Consider the following 23,042-nt stretch of genomic DNA (forward strand, 5'->3'; position numbering starts at 1 on the left):
CTGATATTTTTTCATAGGTAGTATAGTGAAATCATATATCATAGTTTGGGGCCAATTTGGAAGGAAGCCGGTTGATTTGTCTGTGGTTTTTTTTTTTGGTGAGGAAACTGAGTGCCTGGGGGAAACCCATGCAGACTCCGTGCAGATGTTGACCAGTCAGAGATTTGAGTAACAATGTAAGGCGATAGCACTGGCTGCTACGTCACCGTGTTACCTTAGTTTCATAGTGTAACGAGAATTGAGTTTTAGTACAACCTAATTCCCTTAGTCTAAGGTGGATTAATTAAGTAATGGCGTTTGTCACCCAGACTTATACAAGTGAGTAGAGTTAAATCATTTCCCCATGTAATGGTAGTTTGCCATAAGTTTGTTAGAATAATGTTCATATTTGGACAGAATTTATATAGCTTGTAACTTTGAAGCATATAGATTCAAATGATTTACTCAATAGTTCTCCATGAATAAGTTCCTTCTTGAATATTGTATCATAGTTGGTAGGCTGTATTTTATATAAATCGCAGCAGAAAAGGCATTTAATGATGTTTGCAACTCATTGTTGAAGTGTTATGTGCTATTGTAACTAAACTGTGTCTAATTTAATTCTTCACTGGCCTGGTCACCCAGTTGAACGAATTCTCTCAGCTTGCTCCTCCTCCAAAGCCACTCTGATAAAGCACAGTTATTGTAACTTCAATATTTCTAAATGCCATGCAACTATTGAGAAAAAATAATGCATTGTATACTGTTTGTACTTATATTTTAGTGGATATTGTGAAACTGTGAAAGCCATATTCATTTGGGAAAATGTATGGAAAACATTGAGGACATATTAAATAGTCAGGACAGGTAGACAGTTTTAGGTCAATTAAGATCGCATGTGTAGTTCTGGGTCACGATTGCTGTTTATTTCATATCACCCTTTAGATTATGGGAATTCATTTCCAATAGTGGGGTTTTGACCTTAATAACCCCTCTTCCTGTTAATAAATCCATCCCCTTTAAATTAATATCTCCTCTGCGGGTGACACAACATCTTTGCGTGTATGTCATTAATGACATATATTAGCAGAGAGTTGTTTAAGGCTCTGACTCTAAGTCACTCGTGGTTTTAGTGAGAATATATGTTTTTTTATAAGCCCAAAATCCTTGCACGCAGCATAGGAAAATAAGTACATTTTTTATCCTTAGGAGAATAGTTTATTTTAGTTTGCTTGAACTTTTTGACAAATTGTAGAGTTATTTGATGTTGTCATTCTATAGACTTTTCACTGTTCTGAAGACTTCAGGAAAAAAATACACTGTTTTATAGTGTACTGCTTATTAGCTTTACCCCTGACAGGATTTTTAATTTCAGTTCTGCTTGATCTGTAGGTCAGTGTCTGTTTAGTAAGGAGGCCTTAGCCTAGTCTCTGTAGTGCTGTTCTTTGTATGTGTACCTATAGAAGTGTGTCTCAGGGACAACCATAGGTATAGTACCTTGAGCGCACTATGGGGAAAAGGACACTATAGATGTTCTTTGTATGTCTGTAGCTTTAAATCTGAAAGGGGACCCAACCCTATTAGAGGGAGACAGTGCTGGCCACTGATCCACTGTACTGTGACCCTGCTCATATTATGCCATATAGCCTTTTGCTAATTTTGATCAGACATTAAAATAAATTTAATGTATGCTCAAATGGGGGAAAAGAGGTATAGGGAACGGTCATGTTAGTTTGTTGTCTATACACATGTCCAGCCCTGCCCAGGCCTAGTGATCGGTGTCATGTCATTTCATGTAGTGGTGTAGTAAGAAGGGGTAGTGAGGTAGATATTGCACTAGTCTAGGGCCACCTAAGTTCTTTAAAATACATTGATTGTGGAAGGTATGATGGAATGAGAGTGTGACTGGTAATGGAAGAATGAAAAATGGGAATTCATTATGGTGTAAAAATTCATTGGGAATTTATCCTCTCTGCCATGTATGGAGTCACATACTCGCACGGGTACAGCGACACGACGTCATGCGAACGGGGCATTGCGAGAGATCCGTTAGGATCATAGAAAGATCCGCTAAGTATGTTTTGAAGTTCATGGTGGAGAGTATGAATCATATGGGTATTACAAATACTAGGAAAAATAAATTACTTATTGGATTTTTGGGAAAAACAGGATGCTCGCACATTTCTCTTTATTCTTTTAGAAACAACTTGCCAGACATCTATCCTGAGGAGTATAAGACTGCCTGACCAGAGTCCATCCGGAAGTAATCCATCCAGAGGAATCCATCCCGAAGGGAGTCTTTGACCAGATCAGAAACTATCCTGAGTCTATCTTTACAGAAGGATTTCCTACTGGATCCACTGTTTTGGGTGAAATAGTTCGACTAAGGCCTGAATTCCAAAAAGAGACTTTTTCATCAGTTCCATAGTTGCGTGTGTCATCTGTTGAAGAATGGAACAAGATCTGGATCTCAGACCCAGGAAGATTGTATGGATTGTGGGACATTCTTATGTGTATTGGGCTCGTAGGAAAGCTACTAATAGTGACTATGGGGAAAACCTTGGGTTATCTAAAAATAACTTCATGATCTATTGGTTCAGTATTAGAGGGATGATTTGGAATATGTTTTTTGGTAGGGTTACTTCTTTAATGCGGAAATTTCCTATGCCAGACATTCTTATTTGTCACTTGGGTGGGAACGACGTGGGTAAAGCTAACACTATTGATTTGTTACACCGCATGAAATATGATTTTATGCGCATTCATGAGATCATTCCCCAATGTGTGTTGGTTTTTTCTGAAATCATTCCCAGACGGGTGTGGATTTTTCCCCAAGATAGATTAAGGGCCATTAAGGCATTCATTAATAGGGCATTATCTAGATCCCTGCCAGCTATAAGGGGTTTTTCTTACTGGCATAATAAGCTTGAGGGTTCCCGGCCTAACTTATTCCGCCCGGATAGGGTTCACTTGTCTGATCAAGGATTGGATATTTTTAATGCCGATCTTAGATCAATGATTGAATCAGCTGCTATGAGGGGTGGGTCACTATATTAAGGATATTCTAGATGGAGAGTTAGTTGTAAGTCACATTATGGGTTACTGCTTTCTGAATAAGTAACAGCCTTCATCTCTGCTATATCATCCTTTAGGAAAGAATTAGGATTAGGTTTTTGTAAGTTAGATAATGGGTTGATATGTAATGAGCTGATATTTTTATCTCAATTACTAAATAAGGCCAAATGCTGAATAATCCAGGGATTTTTTCTGATTGCCATTTTGGGGTCAGGAAGGAATTTTCCCTTTCCGGGGCTAAAATACACTATGCCTTATAAGGGTTTTTCGCCTTCCTCTGGATCAGCAGTGAAATGGGCCGGTGTGATGTTTTGTTTTTGGTTAAACTTTATGTACACACATCCTTCTTCAACCCAGATAACTATAAAATTGTATATTTATCAGTCAGAAAAATATATATATCTACATACATATGCATACGTGTTGTTACACATATAATTCAGCAGACCTGATCTCAGTGGGCAATTTTCAGGGTACAAGTCTCCTATTTTTGGTACCTTGGTCTTTAGTAGGTTCAAGTTGGCCATAGTTGTCTTACTAAGTTTTTCTAGAGTATTATATTTTGTCCTATCCTGATTGTAATTATAATTGATGAGTGCCCATATGTTTGATTAGCAGAGTCCTTCTAGTATAGTCAAATCTGAAGGTAGCCATCATTACAGTTGTCCTGTTAGTCCTGATTTTGAAAGAGTATCTATTGCAGCGGTTGCTATTAGTTACATCTTTTTCTGCTTTGATTTGTAGTGTGTCTGTATAGATATTTACCATTACTGTGGTAAAACGTCAATTAGCTAACATTCCCTTTCCTTGTTAAATCAGAGTTATATCTGTTTGTCTGAACAAGCATAACAGGATTTTGGTCAGTATGATTGGTGCAATGGACTACAATTTCACAGCAACACAGTTGCCTTGAGCAACCGGATTGGTATATTTAGTATGGGATAATTGGAAGGCCAGAGATGTTGAGGATCTCATGTAGCTTTATTCCCTAGATTTCTGCTGTGATCTGTATTCCCTTTCACAAATGTGTCCTGGACTGAGGCCTGTAGCTACGTTTTGACCTGCTTGGTGAGTTCTGGCAGTACTCCTGTATTTCTGATCTCAGCCTCTGTACTCTGGGCATTAAGGCCTGAGTATGATTGTAGTTGGGTTAGTGTCCACCCCCTGGGTTAACAGGAGTGTGTGACTTTGAGTAAAGGATGCAGAGATAGCTTGGAGTACAGTGGCTGATGGAAGATGAGTGGCCTGCCATGCCTCACAAACGGGTTGTAAACTAAATTGTAAAGTCAAGACCACCCTCTCACAAATATAGCCACCTTATGCATGCGTTAGTTGCTATCATAAGGGTTTTTTGACCTTGGCCTACCTAAGGCCTAGCATTTAGAAAAGCCTTTTTCTAGACAGGAGCAGATGGAAGTTTCTCTTGGAATAAGTGCTGATATAAGACAGTTTCTTCCTTGTGTTGATCTGAGAGAAATATTCCTGCTGCAGGCTAAGTTATACACATGAGTGTACCCTCACATGCAGTATGCATAAGATTTTTGTTAGATTACATCAAGAAAGAGAAATGCAGACAACTTTTCATGTTATGTCCATTATTTCATTGGAGGACTGTGACCAGAATTTTGCCCACTGATATGGTAGTTCTGTATAAGGCTAAATAAGTGACATTGATATGATTATCTTTTTTTCATAAAATTAGATTGGCATCCCCCAGGATACTAATCCTTGGGGGACAGCACTAGCATAGTCTGTGTAGCCATTTTTCCTTTGGAAAATGTCTAAAAAGGAGGGAATTGTAAGGAAATTTAAGCATAAGTATATACACTGTCAGCAGCCATTTTGTCTCCCCTGCAGCCATCTTAAGAATCCATGTATAATATAGTGAGCTTTTAAGTTTAGCCAGAGTTTGAAGCTTCTATCTGTCATGCTACACTGCATTCTCACTTCTTCAATTCTGTTCTATCTTTGTCCATCTCTTCAACTTACAGGAAACTTTTCTTGTGCCACCCTAACTGTCTCTTAGCACCTGTAGAGATATGTCATATGTTATGCTGGGAAAGTCCTCTCATTTAAATTAGTTATTATGAAGCCCTCTCGTGTATTATGTAAAGCATGTATTATGTAAATCGGAGTTGGAATTTCCATGTGCAGACTGTACAAATTACTGTATAAATATAATGATTGAAAAGGCAATAATCAATCTGTTTGGCAACCACAACCTGTCTGTGTGTCTCTTATTGTGGCTGACCAGCTGATTCAAAGTCAGTACTGGTATAGATATCACAAAGTATTATCTCAGTATTATTTCTAGGTCATTCCTAAAGGTCCGGTGAGTCTGTAAAGTGACCACTTCCTTTCAGTGACAGTGTGGTAAAGCGGGGAGCACTGGTGGAATGTAGATGCCCGACTGCTGTAGCAATATTACACTATTATCGTTTTATTTCTCCATATATATATGAGCACAAGAGGAGCCCCAGAGGAGAGCAAAGGAGATAACTGGCTGGGCCAAAAGCGTGTTTTGCTGATCTTGATTGATTAGCTGATCGTTCTGGTGAGCGTATATTGTAAACTTCATTGAAGCACTGCACGAAGATTATCTCCCAACTTTTAATGGAATTATGGACTGCCTGTATTGATGAAAGAACTTGTTATGTGTTAGGAACACTAAAGGAGAGACATTTTGGTGATAGTTGTTGAGCGCTCTGCTGTTTCATATAAATAAGATACAATAGCATACACCACCCCTTTCCCCACATTTCTTTATAACAAAAACCAAATACAAATCAAACAAAAGGATTTCCCTACCCCCCCTCACCCTGCACACACACACACACACACACACACACACACACACACACACACACACACACACCACACACACACTGTACACACACACACACTGTACACACACACACACTGTACACACACACACACACTGTACACACACACACCACACTGTACACACACACACACACTGTACACACACACACACTGTACACACACACTGTACACACACACACCACACACACACTGTACACACACACACACTGTACACACACACACACTGTACACACACACTGTACACACACACACACACACACACACACACACTGTACACACACACACACACACTGTACACACACACACACTGTACACACACACTGTACACACACACTGTACACACACACACACACACACTGTACACACACACACTGTACACACACACACACACACACACACACACACACACACACTGTACACACACACACACTGTACACACACACACACTGTACACACACACTGTACACACACACACACACACACACACACACACCACACACACACACACACACACGCACACACACACACTGTACACACACACACACACTGTACACACACACTGTACACACACACTGTACACACACACTGTACACACACACACAAAACACACACACACACCTGTACACACACACACACACACACACTGTACACACACACACACTGTACACACACACTGTACACACACACACACACACACACATATACCACACACCATACACCACACACCACACACACACACCACACGCGCACACGCGCCCACGCGCCCACACACACACACCACACACCACACACACACACACCACACACCACACACCACACACCACACACACACACACACACACACACACACACACACACACACACACACACACACACACACACACACCACACACACACACACACACCACACACACCACACACCACACACACACACCACACACACACACACACACACACCACACACCACACAACACACACCACACACACACACACACACCACACACACACCACACACCACACACACACACACACCACACACCACACACACCACACACCACACACACACACACACAGACATACACACACACACACACACAGACATACACACACACACAGACATACACCTAGGGAGGGGAAAAGGAGGATTTATGAACATGTGCATAATATTGAGAAAGGTGAGGTAGATCATTCGGTCCCCAACCACTTTAAAGAACACCACAATAAGGATCCTAGTGGAATGAATTTCTGTATTATTGATCAAGTGACTAACAAGTGGAGAGGACAGAATAAAGACAGAGATCTATTGCAATTAGAAAATCAATGGATTTATAAATTGAAAACTCTGAAACCAAGAGGACTGAATGTTGATTTTAGCATTAATTGTTTTATTGATAATTCGTGAATATAATTTTAAGAATGCAATTTTAAGAATGTGATTTGTATGCCTATATATGTTTCAGATGTAAAAACTTGATTCTCCACTAGATGGCAACATTTGACATAACTATGGTCACGTAAGTGTATATGTTATACAGATCGTTTTAAAGTATTTTATTTTATTTTATTTTATTTTTAGACTCACTATTTTATGTGTACACCTGTTGAGAATATAATGTACCATTGTGATTGATAGGGGTGCGCACACTGATTCTATACATCTTATTGTATTTGCAACTACATCCCCCACAATGCTCTAGGTATGCTGATGTGAGTGTGTGATGCGGGTGCGCGCGCATTGGTAGCATGCATCATCGCACCAAGGACTACGTTCCCCATAATGCCCCTTGCCAGGATGCGGATGCGCGCGCATTGGTCGCGTGTATCTCCGCATTAGAGATGAGGCTTTCCATTATGTTTTGTGCAGAATATGCGGATGCGCGCGCATCATTAGCGCGCATCACCGCACTTATAATTATACCCCCTAATGACTCCATAAGTAGCCGGCCATGTATATGCATGAGTTACTGGCCAGATATTGTAAGCAGGTCAGCTGATCGTTTTCTGACCAATGCTTGTATAGGAGTGATGTCACACTGTCACATGACTGTGTGGTGCCCAATCATGGCTGCTTGAGCTCCTGGCCTATCACGTAGGTTGGGGAATGTTGTCACATGACACTGCTCATCCAATGAGGTATCTCTAATGGAGTTTATGGACACTATAGGGGTAATGCAGATGGGAACACTGATGTACTACGTTTAAGGTAATTACCACTATTCATTATATAATAGCCCTATTTGTGCCTGCTCTCCATATCCCCTGATGACGGCATAAGGCCGAAACCTGGTAGGGAAGGAGAGACGGGCTATCTCTGTGAAAACGACCATTGAATGGTGTGATAAGGTGCACTTTGACACTTGTCAGTGCAAATACCTTATATGCTTTTTTATGCAGTTCGGGTCCAGTTTGCATGGACCCACAATGTAAGTAATGTTTTTATGAATATTGCCAAATAAAGATTGTAACTCCCTGTTGTTGAAAACTACTTAGCCTGGCTTGTGATTTGTCCCTTGGTGGTGGACACTGTGTACTATAAGCACTGGGTGACTACAGGCTATAACAACAGAAGAGTTTGAAGTCTCAGCGCTGAGGAATACAGATTTGCATTAAATATCATCTTTAGCAACTTTACTAAAAAAAAAAAGAGGGGTTTTCATAGCTATGCATGCAGCATTGACAGTCCAGAAAATTTCGGAAATAAGTGATCCCCAAGGCAGATACATAATTCTGGTATGCAATATCAATAACAATATATTCACCTTGATAAATGCATATTCACCCAATACAGGCCAATTAGCCTTCTTTCGCTCCTTACTAAAAAAAGCTAAACCCCTAATCCAAGGAACCCTTCTTATTGGAGGGGACTTTAACACATGTTGCTATCCCCCACTCGATTTATCTAACCAAAAAACTAGACAAAGACCCTCCCTACATAAGATTTTGCTATAAGAAAACCTGATCGACCCATGGAGAGCACAACACAGCTCAGAGAGGGACTACACCCATTTTTCACTAGTTCATAGAAGTTACTCGAGGATTGATTTCTTCCTGACAAATCTATCTTCACTTCAAAAGTTTATATCAACCAGCATAGGTACAATCGGCTGGTCAGATCACGCCCCAATCCAATGCGTTATATCACTTAAAACTCCAACTGGATCTAGACCCCCATGGAGGCTTAACAACAGCCTTTTGACCAACCCCAGTTCCCACAAAATTATCCTTTCTAAGCTGAGTGACTTCTATGAACTAAACGACAATGGCCAGGTACAAGAAAACACTCTTTGGAGCGCCCATAAAGCCGTTATCAGGGGTATCTGCATACAACAAAATTCTATACAGAAGAAACTCAAAGACTTAAAAATTACCTCACTATTAAACCAAATCAAAACTTTGGAAGTATCCAACAAAAATATTACATCCCCCAAAACTAGTAATGACATCTTCATACTTAGACAAAACCTTCAAGAGGAACTAGCCTACTCATATGACTCTCTACTACAGAGGAAGAAACTAATAAGATACTCACAAAGCAATAAGGCCAGCAAATTACTAGCAGCACAATTAAAACATACCAGGGAGAAAACCAAAATAGCATTCCTCAACTACCCTACTAAAGATGACCATATTACCAACCCAAAGGAAATAGTAAATGCATTCAGTAAATTCTATAGCAAACTTTACAATCTCAACAAAGATGAAAACACCCCCCAACCATCTCCAACGACTATTAGCAAGTTTTTAGACTCAATCAACCTTCCCAAATTAACAGCAGACCAGATAGCCACTCTAAACGCACCCATAGCCCACGACAAAGTCCACAGGATCCTGTCAAAACTCCAATCTAATAAATCCCCAGGGCCTGATGGCTTCACCAACGAATATTATAAACACTTCAAAACAATCCTGACTCCCAAACTGACAAAGCTATTTAACTCCATAATAATCTCCAAAAATCTGCCCCCAGAATTCCAAACTGCAAACATAACAGTAATTCCCAAACCTGGGAAAGACCCAGCACTTCCAGCTAACTACAGGCCCATATCATTACTCAACTGTGATACAAAAATCTATGCAAAACTATTGGCCAATAGATTATTAAACATTCTCCCCTCCCTAATAGATATGGATCAAGTGGGCTTTGTCAGGGGTAGAGAAGCTCCTGATGGCACTAGGCGGATCATTAATCTGCTGCACTACATGGGGCTCTGTCGGAGGCCCTCTCTCATCCTAGCTTTGGATGCGGAGAAGGCCTTCGACAGAGTCCATTGGGGTTTCTTGAGGCAAACTATGTTGAAATTTGGATTTGGGGGTCACTATCTAGATGCAGTATTCTCCCTCTACTCTCACCCTTCGGCAATAGTGAGTATTGCTGGTTACCTATCAGAGCCATTCTCCATCACTAATGGCACACGCCAAGGGTGCCCCTTATCTCCTCTCCTCTTCGTATTACTAATGGAGACGCTTGCTACCAAAATAAGAACTAACCCAAACATCAAAGGCATTAATATCAACAATCAAAAGTATTCTATAGGCCTATTCGCCGACGATGTCATCCTAAGCGTAGAGGACCCAATCACCTCCCTTAACCACATCCGCAAAACACTCCAGGAATTCTCATTAACCTCTCTCTATAAAGTTAATGAGAACAAGTCATTAATATTACCCTGCAACCTATCACCCTCACAAAAAAACATAATAACCAAATCCTATCCCTTTCCCTGGGCAGACCATACACTCCCATATCTAGGAATCAATCTTCCCTCCTCAACCACAGAGCTATATAAGTATAATTATCTCCCCCTCATACCAACTATTAGGAATGACCTTGAACGTATCAAAAAATTTGAATTTTCCATTCTAGGGAAAATCTCAGAACTAAAAATGGCAGTTTTACCAAAACTCCTTTATATCTTCAGGACGGTCACCATCCCAGTTCCTAAGCCCTTCTTCCAGGAAATAAAAAAACTAATCTCTAAATTCATATGGGGGGAGAAATCCCACAGAATATCAAATAATATCCTTACAAAACCAACAAAAACCTCAGGCTTTGGCCTACCTGATCTAGAAAAATACCACTTGGCAGCGACACTTGATCTGTCTAAAAATTGGTGGGCATCCCCTAAAATAAAACCATGGGTAGAAATAGAACACAAACTAGCCAAACATCCACTACCCGATATCCTAGTAGCCAAAATAAATGGTTATTCCAGTCTTAAAGATCTTCCACCTACGATATTAGCGACTCTGGAAGCATGGCAATACTATCACCTCACTAAGAAAAAAATCACATCTGACATCCACATCAAATCCCCCATATCTGCCCTCTCACTACTTATAGAGAATTTAAATTTGTCTAGATGGATAGATTCCAAAATAAAATATATAGAAGAAATCTTTATCAATGACCACCCAGTCCCCTTCAACCAACTTGTGGACCGATTCCAACTTCCAGCCTCAGAATTCTTAACGCACCTACAAATTACCCATTACCTATCTTCGAATAAACTCAAACAAATAGCCCTCCCAAACCATATCTTAGCATATTTAAAATCACCTAACATACTAAAAGGAGGCCTATCTCAGTGGTATTCTATTCTCATAGAGTCCCCTACCCAGATACCGTCTCCAGAGAAACCATACAAGAAATGGTCACAGGACCTTAAAATAGAAATCTCACCTGAAACACTACAGCGAAGCATTATCAACACCAAAAGATACTCCCACTGCTCCACACACATAGAAACCCTATTGAAGATATTCTGCAATTGGTACCTTACACCCCGTAAACTAGCCACTTTTAAAAAACAGTCCCCACTCTGCTGGAGGAAATGCGGCAAAATTGGAACACTATACCACATCTTGTGGGAATGCCCCCTAGTATCCCATCTATGGGGCCAAGTATTTATGAAAATTAGTGATATGACAAACAGACGGATCCCCCCAGATCCAGCTTTGGCTATTTTCCACTGTGATGTCAATGAATTCGAACACAACCTCAGACTCCCAATTTCACACCTATTACTAGTAACAAAACAACTAGTACTAAGCAACTGGAACACTGACCACTTGCCAAATATTCCTCAAATTATCGCCAGTACAAATGCCAATATAACCCAAGAAAACATTATCACAGCAAGAATCAAAAGCAAAACATCCATTCCGCACACCTTAATAGACTGATAGGTCATTAACTAACCGACACAATAAACAAGAACTTTACCAAAAATGAGCCCCTCCTACTAACCAAACCAACCAACAGCTCTCACCACCGCACCACTGTCACATACCTAGAATAGCAGACCTTTGAAAAACAATTGATGCACCACCTTAGGAGCAAAGCACACAAACCTACTTATGGTTAAAGCAAACCTAGTGGCTCTGCTACGGTTTTTGAGTGTAAGACTAAGGCATATTAATAACATCATCAACAATTGCCCACTAGGACCATTTTAATCTACACAAAACCGATTAAGATCGATTAGCGATCAGACCTACTCCCTCTGTTAGAGTAGATACGGTTAAGTTGTCTGGTTGATTTAGCTTTCTTTCTATTCTGTTCAATTTCCTTTTCTCTCCCTGATCATATCTACATATACCTGAACCTAACCATAGATAATGGCAAAACCAACACAAAGGTACACAAAGGATTTATGCACCCACTCAACGCAAATACTAACCTATGATAAAGCAATGATATCTGCTCCACAATTGCACATACTGATATGATCATTTTGAGTGTTTGAATGTTATGATTGTCATGATTTATATATAACCGTTAAAACATCGTTTGGATGATATATGTAACTGTAACTGCCAACCCATGTTTAAAAGAAAAGTATCAATAAAAATTATTGAAATTTCAAAATGAACATTATGTATAATAAAGATATCAGATGTACAGGAGGAGTCCCCACAGAAAGTTTTTCAAAATGTGTCAAATCCAAATTACTGCAGAAATTTCCCTTCTTCTCCACCCAAAAATGTTTCAGTTGCCTGTGTCTGCAAAAATCAAATGAAAACTGGTCAAATTCCCGCTGGATCCTAGCCAAAGATTTCAATTCTCCCTTGACTAAAATATCTTTTAAATTTGTTCTACCTCCATCCCCCCACAGTCCAAAAAACCCTCTCTCCATTCCAGGTGGAAAAAAAGAGAACCCCACTAAAGGCAACATAGAAGATATCACATCAGCCCAACCATATTTCTTATTAACCAGATCCCAAATCTTAATACATTTTTAACCCAAGATGGAGTCCACTGCGGTAAATCCCTGAAAATCCCAGGCAGCCAGAAAGCATCCGCCAATTCTTTCTCCACTAAACTCCTCTCTATTTTAACCCATCCCTTCACACCTCCCCCATATGGCCAATCAAAAAGCCTCACTAATACACAAGTTCGATAAAAAATCTTTAGATCAGAAAGTCCCATAAGCTTACTTTGAGACCTTGTTTTGCCTGATAAAGTGGATAAAAATGGATTTCAGGGATCCGAAAAAGGTTGCAGGCACACAGATCGGTAACATAGACATACAAAACACTAACCTAGGCAGAACATTCATCTTAATAATATCTATTCATCTTAATAATATCTATTCATCTTAATAATATCTATTCATCTTAATAATATCTATACGCCCAAACCATGAAACCACACCCCCCCACCCATCCTTCCAAATCCTTATTTATAGAACTCAACAAGGGCAGATAATTAGGAGAAAATAATCTAGACAAATCACCAGGCAGCATAATTCCCAAGCACTTAATTGCGTCATTTCTGAAAGGAAATGAGAAATTAAGCTTTATTTGATTTAGCAAGGAAGGGCTCAAAAACACTTTAAAGCAGAATGAAACCCAGCATTTCTTCTTTGCTCTAAAAAATTATTTACAGCATATATTATACTACCAGCATTTTTTTTTACTAGAACAGCATTCAAAGGGTTACACACAGGGCTTAAAAGTTCAGTGCAGAGAAATCTGAACGCATCCGAACTTTAGATAATGTTGTCTTGTGTTTACTTAATTGTATCAAGTGGGGAATGTGACACATTCTCTGACTGTGCAGAAGCTCCTGGACACAGACAGACACTCAAAGCATTTCTGACTTCATTACATAATGAATAAAAACGTTATGAATAAAATACAAAAATACAAAGTCAGCTCTCAAAGCAAAGAACTGTACGTTTGGGAACTTGTAATTTCTAAATGAATAATAATACTTATGCACAAATGCAAATAGGATAACCGTATATCATATAAAAAGTGGGAAAACATATTGTTATTGAATATTATGTCAGGGTTTTTTACCGCTTCAAGTGCATCGGACTTTGCCAGAAAAGTTTTCTGCCTTTAAGAAGCCATTTTAGTAATTTTATAAATGCTTCCTGGATGTACTTTTGGGTATGTCTCATTGCTTTAGGTATGGGAGCTCTGGAATTTGCTCTTGAAACCTCTTTACTCCAGGGGACCCACAGTCCTCATAGGCCTTAAACCCATTTCAGGGTCTCCAGGCTCTGTCCTTAGAAGAGTTCTTTAAAGCCATGGGTGTATATTCTGACTTCAGTTCTTGATTTAGTAACCGCCTACCTGGGGTTCCTTATGACACCTCATGGACAGTAGGGATGGTTGGAAATGCCAATTTCCGATCCCGCTGTAAATCCGCATTCCGCCATTGCCAATTACCGATTCCACTTTCCGCTACCAATTTCCGCATTGCAATAAGGAATTTCCGCCCGGAAATCACGGAAATTCCGCCCGACTTTAACATCGGTTTTTTCAAAAACAATAACGTCTTTTTGAAAACTTTTTTTTCGCAACTTGTTCACAAGATTCTGTTTAATAAACCCTGAAAATTTGGTGTTTCTACCTATGGGGGCTTTGCTATTAACCGCTAAAATCGGCGGATTATTACTGTAATGTAAAGTGCAGAAAATAGGCAAATGCAGATTTTCTGCATTTTACATTACAGTAAAAATCTGCCAACTTTAGCAGTTAATAGCAAAGCCCCCGTAAGCCAAATTTTTAGGGTTTATTAAACTGAATCTTGTGAACAAGATGCAAAAAAAGTTTTCAAAAAGATCCTACAGTTTTTGAGAAAATCTATGTTAAAGTCGGCAGAAATTTCCACGACTTCCAGCGGAAATCAGCCTACCGCACTTGCATTACCGATTTCCGCATTCCTATGCGGAAATGTAACTTCCGATCAGAATTTCGGAAATTGCATTTCCGCGGAATCTGAATGAGCTTCCCTAATGGACAGCAGAGATTCACCGATATGACAGCTTCAGGCAGATTGCAGAACCATTCCAGACGTCTTGTATCTTAATAATCACATCCACTTTTATTAGAACAACAATACAGATGTAATGCTAGGAGATACAGACAAAAAAAATACCAAGAGCATTAACTCAAATTGCTTCCTCTCCATGGGATTTATTTGGTTGACAGGGAGCTATAAAGAATTTGTGGATGTTTTTTATCCTAGGGCTCAGGCTCCTAGACCATGTGATGGTCCTACAGATCTCCTTTTTGGAACCATGCCACCCAGGGCCGGATTTACCATTAGGCATTGTAGGCACGTGCCTACAGGCGCCTGATAAGGGAAAGATGGATCACCCCCTACCTGAGCTCCTCCCTCACTCCTTTCCTAGGCAGAGTTCTGAGCTGAGTGTAAATGGGAGGTTACTCACCTTGGTCTCGGCATTCCACTGATGAGATCTCCCTTAGGTTGGAGACACCTCTAGCTACTAAATACTGAGGGTACATCTGGCTACCTAATAATAAGGGGAACCTTATTAAGTTCAACAGCCATGCCATGTGTTCCAAAAACAATTCTAGGTGCGTACTTGGCGAATAAAGCTGATTCTGATTCTGTAGCTACCTGACAGGCAAGCAAAGTAAGGGAGACGTGATCAGGCCAGCCAGCGCACTTGTGGTGCGGTTCGGTGGGGCTTTTTAGGTTCATGAAGTGCAATATTTAGGGTGCCATGACATCTGTGCCTACAGTAGTGGGATGTGGGTGTCAAGGCACCACTAGAAAAAAGACACAGGAGACAAAAGTGGGAGCCCAATGGTGGAGTACGTCAAAGTAATTGGAAATAGTTGAAAAGTAAGATACTACTCACAAAGGTGGGTTGCAGAGGGGCAACCGACCTCAGGAAGCAGGTCGAAACAATAAACCCGACTCCACTCGGGGAGGTCACTAGGGACCTGGATGCGGTCGCTTTCCTTGGTAAAAGAAAGAAGACAGATGTCCACTGTGGTGCAGACCACGTATGTGCTGTCCCCACCCCTCAGAAGGGTGACGTATGGGGTATATAATGCACAATTTAGGTGAAAAAAGTGTCCTGGTGGTTTATAAAAGCATTTAAAACCAGTTTAAAAATGACAAGATATTTAAGGTAGAGACTAACCAGCCAGCTCATGGTGACCCAGAACTCATTGGGGTGTGTAAGGGACTACAATGGTCCTAAAAGCCCCCTTACTAAGATGTTAAGAAAAACAAAAGTTTGCTTTCTTAAAACAGAAAGAATTTGCGATAATTCAGGTTAGAGTGAGCTTGAGATGTCTCCCAGGGCATCACTGCTGAATATATGCAAATTAACCATTGTACCCTTAGAAGCTAAACACACCTCCAGAACCGCTGGATTGCAATGATGTGTCAGCTTGTTAAATTGTACAGAGTTTCGGATTGTTTGATCCTCATCAGTGCATGGCATGGATTAATTTGGCTCTATGGAGTAGGGCTTGTAAACCGAGAGGTACAGACTAACCAGCCAGCTCATGGTGACCCAGAACTCATTTTCGTCAATGAGGTAAGGTAGCTTACCTCATTGACGAAAAATCTTTGTATTAACAAAAGATTTTATTAGTAGTACAGGCAACGCGTTTCGCGGGTTTGCGCTCGCTTCCCCAGGCAAATATCAGTGCCAAACTAAGCAACAGATTTAGCAAAAGGAACCTCTCCTCACCTGTGCCTGCAGGCTCTTGTGATGCAAATCCTGGCCTGATGCATTATGAGTGTTCAGTTATGTCCTTTGGTCTCTATAATGGTCAAGCTGTCTTAGAGGACTTTGTTAACAATATTTTTTGTGACTTTATGGGTCAATGTGCAGTTGTGTTTTTGGATGACATAATTTATTTCTCCTCTGCATTCACAGAACCCATATAAAAGCTGAGTTACAAAAAACTGCAGGGGCATAACTATAAATTATGGGCTCCACAGCAACATTCTGATGCTCTTTCCCCATGTTCACCAACGTAGCCTGGACGCCCATATTGCAAGGGTTATAAAATAAGTTCGGACATCGTAACCTTCACACCCATAAAAGTGTAGCCCCAAAAACAGAAAGGAAAGGAAATGAAGCATGGCCTTTTTATCGGGGGTAGTGAAGTAGAAGTTGGGGCTCCTTCACAGCTCTGGCCACCGCTGTTGTTGCAGTGGCTGCTCCCATGTAGTTATGTTCCTGACTCCAAAAGAACCACCTATACACCGAACTAGAAAAAAAAAATATTTTTTACTCCCATAAGGTTTTGTTTTGGAGTATGTTATCTCTGACCCAGGATTGGCTGCAAACCCAGCCAAGTACTCCACATGTCCGGATTAGCTTGATTTCTGGATCTGAAATGCTTACAATGGTATTTGGGGTTCACATTTTTATCTGAAATTCTTCTACCATGGCAAGTCTCTTAACTGACCTTGCTAACAAATGCAGAATGTTGATACCATGGATTGGCCTCCACAGGACTGCATAGCAGTAAGAGAATGAACACAGGCTATTTGTTCTGCCTTGTCCTAGTGTATCCTGATTAGTGGTGAGCAGAAATTATGCTCATACGCAATTACGCATTGTAATCGTGATGCAAAGCTTAGGGGGGATCGCTTAATTCATTTCGTTGTTAATTGTTCCTAATCGTAATTACGCATGAATTTACGCGTAACCTTGTGCCAACTATGGCGGTGAATAGCAAAGCTCCTGTACATGCTATAGCTACCAAAATTGCTACATAGGTTAAGAGGAATAGTGGGTACAAGTCACAAAAAGAATTGTTAAAAAAGACCTTGTAGTTTTTGAGAAAATCGATTTAAAAATGCAAAGGTAAATGGTTTATAAACTGTCATTTTTCTGAGTTTAAAAACCATTTTTCATTCATATTTGAAGTTGATGTTTTTAAGCTTGGCATGGGGCAAGTCTTTCCCATTCCCAGTTTTGAAGGAACCCCAAGTGACTTCATCCCTGTGCATTCTTCTCAAGAACGTTCCTGTCTGCCAAATGGAACTATGATATAGGTAACCAAGGACTCCTTGGGGGTAAAATTAGTTTTTGAATATTGGAAACATTGGATAGAGGGCGCTGCTCATCCTGTGAAAGTTTATACAGATCTAGATCTTGAGAGAGGCTCAATCAACAGCAAGCCCAAAATTTTAATTTCACCATTACCTATAAACCTGGAATAAAAAAATGTAAAATCCAATGCCCTTTCCCCTAGTTTTGAGGTGTCTACTATACTACAAGATGGGTGGGATAGCCTGTGATAGGTCGCTTGGATATGGTTGCTAACGTATGATTGGTTTATCTTTTTAACCACTTGAGGACCTAGGGCTTTCTACCCCTTAAGGACCGGCCACTTTTTTTCCATTCAGACCACTGCAGCTTTCACGGTTTATTGCTCGCTCATACAACCTACCACCTAAATGAATTTTGGCTCCTTTTCTTGTCACTAATAAAGCTTTCTTTTGGTGCTATTTGATTGCTCCTGCGATTTTTACTTTTTATTATATTCATCAAAAAAGACATGAATTTTGGCAAAAAAATGATTTTTTTAACTTTCTGTGCTGACATTTTTCAAATAAAGTAAAATTTCTGTATACATGCAGCGCGAAAAATGTGGACAAACATGTTTTTGATAAAAAAAACCCCATTCAGTGTATATTTATTGGTTTGGGTAAAAGTTATAGCGTTTACAAACTATGGTGCAAAAAGTGAATTTTCCCATTTTCAAGCATCTCTGACTTTTCTGACCCCCTGTCATGTTTCATGAGGGGCTAGAATTCCAGGATAGTATAAATACCCCCCAAATGACCCCATTTTGGAAAGAAGACATCCCAAAGTATTCACTGAGAGGCATAGTGAGTTCATAGAAGATATTATTTTTTGTCACAAGTAAGCGGAAAATGACACTTTGTGAGAAAAAAAAAAAAAAATGAAATCTGCCACGGACTCACCATGCCCCTCTCTGAATACCTTGAGGGTCTACTTTCCAAAATGGGATCATTTGTGGGGTGTGTTTACTGTCCTGACATTTTGGGGGGTGCTAAATTGTAAGCACCCCTGTAAAGCCTAAAGGTGCTCATTGGACTTTGGACCCCTTAGCGCAGTTAGGCTGCAAAAAAGTGCCACACATGTGGTATTGCCGTACTCAGGAGAAGTAGTATAATGTGTTTTGGGGTGTATTTTTACACATACCCATGCTGGGTGGGAGAAATATCTCTGTAAATGACAATTTGTTAATTTTTTTTACACACAATTGTCCATTTACAGAGATATTTCTCCCACTCAGCATGGGTATGTGTAAAAATACACCACAAAACACATTATACTACTTCTCCTGAGTACGGCGATACCACATGTGTGGCACTTTTTTGCACCCTAACTGCGCTAAAGGGCCCAAAGTCCAATGAGTACCTTTAGGATTTCACAGGTCATTTTGAGAAATTTCGTTTCAAGACTACTCCTCACGGTTTAGGGCCCCTAAAATGCCAGGGCAGTATAGGAACCCCACAAATGACCCCATTTTAGAAAGAAGACACCCCAAGGTATTCCGTTAGTAGTATGGCGAGTTCATAGAAGATTTTATTTTTTGTCAAAAGTTAGCGGAAATCCTGTGAAATCCTAAAGGTACTCATTGGACTTTGGGCCCTTTAGCGCACTTAGGGTGCAAAAAAGTGCCACACATGTGGTATCGCCATACTCGGGAGAAGTAGTACAATGTGTTTTGGGGTGTATTTTTACACATACCCATGCTGGGTGGGAGAAATACCTCTGTAAATGGACAATTGTGTGTAAAAAAATCAAAAGATTGTCATTTACAGAGGTATTTCTCCCACCCAGCATGGGTATGTGTAAAAATACACCCCAAAACACATTGTACTACTTCTCCCGAGTACGGCGATACCACATGTGTGGCACTTTTTTGCACCCTAACTGCACTAAGGGGCCCAAAGTCCAATGAGTACCTTTAGGATTTCACAGGTCATTTTTGTTTCAAGACTACTCCTCACGGTTTAGGGCCCCTAAAATGCCAGGGCAGTACAGGAACCCCACTAATGACCCCATTTTAGAAAGAAGACACCCCAAGGTATTCCGTTAGGAGTATGGTGAGTTCATAGAAGTTTTTATTTTTTTGTCACAAGTTAGCGGAAATTGATTTTAATAGTTTTTTTTCACAAAGTGTCATTTTCCGCTAACTTGTGACAAAAAATAAAATCTTCTATGAACTCACCATACTCCGTATGGAATACCTTTGGGTGTCTTCTTTCTAGAATGGGGTCATTTGTGGGGTTCCTATACTGCCCTGGCATTTTAGGGGCCCTAAACCGCGAGGAGTAGTCTTGAAACCAAATGTCGCAAAATGACCTGTGAAATCCTAAAGGTACTCATTGGACTTTGGGCCCCTTAGCGTACTTAGGGTGTAAAAAAGTGCCACACATGTGGTACCGCTGTACTCAGGAGAAGTAGTATAATGCGTTTTGGGGTGTATTTTTACACATACCCATGCTAAGTGGGAGAAATATCTCTGTAAATGACAATTGTTTGATTTTTTTACACACAATTGTCCATTTACATAGAAATTTCTCCCACCCAGCATGGGTATGTGTAAAAATACACCCCAAAACACATTATACTACTTTTCCTGAGTACGGCGGTACCACATGTGTGACACTTTTTTGCAGCCTAGGTGCGCTAAGGGGCCCAACGTCCTATTCACAGGTCATTTTGAAGCATTTGTTTTCTAGACTACTCCTCGCGGTTTAGGGCCCCTAAAATGCCAGGGCAGTATAGGAACCCCACAAGTGACCCCATTTTAGAAAGAAGACACCCCAAGGTATTCCGTTAGGTGTATGGCGAGTTCATAGAAGATTTTATTTTTTGTCACAAGTTAGTGAAAAATGACACTTTGTGAAAAAAAACCAATAAAAATTAATTTCCGCTAACTTTTGACAAAAAATAAAATCTTCTATGAACTCGTCATACACCTAACAGAATACCTTGGGGTGTCTTTTTTTTCTAAAATGGGGTCACTTGTGGGGTTCCTATACCGCCCTGGCATTTTACAGGCCCAAAACCGTGAGTAGTCTGGAAACCAAATGTCTCAAAATGACTGTTCAGGGGTATAAGCATCTGCAAATTTTGATGACAGGTGGTCTATGAGGGGGCGAATTTTGTGGAACCGGTCATAAGCAGGGTGGCCTTTTAGATGACAGGTTGTATTGGGCCTGATCTGATGGATAGGAGTGCTAGGGGGGTGACAGGAGGTGATTGATGGGTGTCTCAGGGGGTGGTTAGAGGGGGAAATAGATGCAATCAATGCACTGGGGAGGTGATCGGAAGGGGGTCTGAGGGTTTGGCCGAGTGATCAGGAGCCCACACGGGGCAAATTGGGGCCTGATCTGATGGGTAGGTGTGCTAGGGGGTGACAGGAGGTGATTGATGGGTGTCTCAAGGTGTGATTAGAGGGGGGAATAGATGCAAGCAATGCACTGGTGAGGTGATCAGGGCTGGGGTCTGAGGGCATTCTGAGGGTGTGGGCGGGTGATTGAGTGCCCTAGGGGCAGATAGGGGTCTAATCTGATAGGTAGCAGTGACAGGGGGTGATTGATGGGTAATTAGTGGGTGTTTAGGGTAGAGAATAGATGGAAACACTGCGCTTGGGTGGTGATCTGATGTCGGATCTGCGGGCGATCTATTGGTGTGGGTGGGTGATCAGTTTGCCCGCAAGGGGCAGGTTAGGGGCTGATTGTTGGGTGGCAGTGACAGGGGGTGATTGATGGGTGATAGGTGATTGGCAGGTGATTGACAGGTGATCAGTGGGTTATTACAGGGAAGGACAGATGTAAATATTGCACTGGCGAATTGATAAAGGGGGGTCTGAGGGCAATCTGAGCGTGTAGGCGGGTGATTGGGTGCCCGCAAGGGGCAGATTAGGGTCTGATCTGATAGGTAACAGTGACAGGTGGTGATAGGGAGTGATTGATGGGTGATTGATGGGTAATTAGTGGGTGTTTAGAGGAGAGAATAGATGTAAACGCTGCGCTTGGGTGGTGATCTGATGTCGGATCTGCGGGCGATCTATTGGTGTGGGTGGGTGATCAGATTGCCCGCAAGGGGCAGGTTAGGGGCTGATTGTTGGGTGGCAGTGACAGGGGGTGATTGATGGGTGATAGGTGATTGGCAGGTGATTGACAGGTGATCAGTGGGTTATTACAGGGAAGGACAGATGTAATTAATGCACTGGCGAATTGATAAGGGGGGGGGGGGGGGTCTGAGGGCAATCTGAGCGTGTGGGCGGGTGATTGGGTGCCCGCAAGGGGCAGATTAGGGTCTGATCTGATAGGTAACAGTGACAGGTGGTGATAGGGGGTGATTGATGGGTGATTGATGGGTAATTAGTGGGTGTTTAGAGAAGATAACAGATGTAAACGATACATTTGGGAGGTAATCTGACGGCGGGTTTGCGGGCGATCTAATGGTGTGGGTGGGTGATCAGATTGCCCGCAAGGGGCAGGTTAGGGGCTGATTGATGGGTGGCAGTGACAGGGGGTGACAGGGGGTGATTGATGGGTGATAGGTGATTGGCAGGTGATCAGTGGGTTATTACAGGGAAGAACAGATGTAATTAATGCACTGGTGAATTGATAAGGGGGGGTCAGAGGGCAATCTGAGCGTGTGGGCGGGTGATTGGGTGCCCGCAAGGGGCAGATTAGGGTCTGATCTGATAGGTAAAAGTGACAGGTGGTGATAGGGGGTGATTGATGGGTGATTGATGGGTAATTAGTGGGTGTTTAGAGGAGAGAATAGATGTAAACAATGGATTTGGGAGGTGATCTGATGTCGGATCTGTGGGCGATCTATTGATGTGGGGGGGTG

At 41.2% G+C, this 23,042-nt stretch overlaps 1 protein-coding gene across 1 annotated transcript in view; it reads left to right on the forward strand.

The window, feature by feature from the left end:
* Positions 1–8,086: 8,086 nt before the first annotated feature.
* LOC137562405 (uncharacterized) overlaps positions 8,087–23,042 on the forward strand; it is a 428,020-nt gene continuing 413,064 nt past the window's right edge. Inside the window, exon 1 of the mRNA XM_068273776.1 lies at positions 8,087–8,101. The gene's annotated coding sequence lies outside the window, so the exon portion shown is untranslated. The remainder of the gene's footprint in view (positions 8,102–23,042) is intronic.

This window comes from Hyperolius riggenbachi, chromosome 1 (genome assembly GCF_040937935.1).
Source record: "Hyperolius riggenbachi isolate aHypRig1 chromosome 1, aHypRig1.pri, whole genome shotgun sequence".
Lineage (NCBI taxonomy): Eukaryota > Metazoa > Chordata > Amphibia > Anura > Hyperoliidae > Hyperolius > Hyperolius riggenbachi.